Source organism: Pongo pygmaeus, chromosome 12, assembly GCF_028885625.2.
Source record: "Pongo pygmaeus isolate AG05252 chromosome 12, NHGRI_mPonPyg2-v2.0_pri, whole genome shotgun sequence".
NCBI lineage: Eukaryota > Metazoa > Chordata > Mammalia > Primates > Hominidae > Pongo > Pongo pygmaeus.
Window position 1 is genome coordinate 68,362,389 of NC_072385.2, and position 1,481 is coordinate 68,363,869.

Consider the following 1,481-nt stretch of genomic DNA (forward strand, 5'->3'; position numbering starts at 1 on the left):
GGTTCACGCCATTCTCCTGCCTCAGCCTCCCAAGTAGCTGGGACTATAGGCGCCCGCCACCACACCTGGCTAATTTTTGTGTGTGTGTGTGCTTTTAGTAGAGATGGGGTTTCACTGTGTTAGCCAGGATGGTCTCGATCTCCTGACCTCGTGATCTGCCCGCCTCGGCCTCCCAAAGTGCTGGGATTACAGGTGTAAGTTACCACGCCCGGCCTAGATCTGTCTTCCTTTTTGATGTAGGTGATTATTGCTGTAAACTTCCCTCTTAGAACTGGTTTTGCTGTATTCCATAAGTTTTGAACATACGTTGTATGTTCATTTTTGTTTGTCTCAAGATATTTTTGTTTTTATTTTTCAACATATTTTTAAATTTTCCTTTTAATTTATTCTTTGACCCATTAATTACTCAGGAGCATGTTGCTTAATTTCCATATATTTGTGAATTTTCCAAAATTCCTCCTGTTACTGATTTCCAGTTTCATACCATTGTGGTTGGAAAAAGACTTGATATGATTTCAGTCTTTTTTTTTTTTTTTTTTTTTTTGAGACGGAGTCTTGCTGGCCCAGGCTGGAGTGCAGTGGCACGATCTCGGCTCACTGCAGGCTCCGCCCCCCAGGGTTCACGCCATTCTCCTGCCTCAGCCTCCTGCATAACTGGGACTACAGGTGCCCGCCACCTCGCCCCGCTAATTTTTTGTATTTTTAGTAGAGACGGGGTTTCACCGTGTTAGCCAGTCTTCTTAAATTTGTCAAGACTTGTTTTGTGGCCTAACTTATATCTGTCCTGGAAAACATTCCACATGTGCTTGAGAAGCATGTGTATTCTGTGGCAGTTGGGTAGAATGTTCTTTTTTATTTTTTGAGACAGCATCTCACTCTGTTGCCCAGGCTGGAGTACAGCAGCATGATCTTGGCTCTCTGCAACCTCCACCTCTTGGGTTCAAGCAATTCTCATGTCTCAGCCTCCTGATTAGCTGGGATTACAGGCATGCGCCACCATGCCCAGCTAATTTTTGTATTTTTAGTACAGATGTGGTTTTGCCATGTTGGCCAGGCTGGTCTTGAACTCCTGGATTCAAGTGATCCACTCACCTCGGCCTCCCAAAGTTCTGGGATTACAGGCAGGAGCCACCATGCCCGGCTGATTGGGTAGAATGTTCTGTAAATATCTGTTAGGGCCATTTGGTCAAAAGTGTAGTTTAAGTCCAATGTTTTCTTATTGATTTTCTGTCTGGATGATCTGATCTGTCCATTGCTGAAAGTGGGGTTGTTGAAGCCCACTATTACTATTTCAGTCTCTTCTTTCCTTTCAGATATTTATTAATAATTTTCTTTATATATTTAGGTGCTCTGATGTTGGGTGTGTATATATTTACATCATGTGTAATATTTTCATGATGAATTAACACTTTTATCATTATATAATGACCTTTTTGATCTCTTTACAGTTTTAGACTTAAAGTCTATTTTATCTTACACAA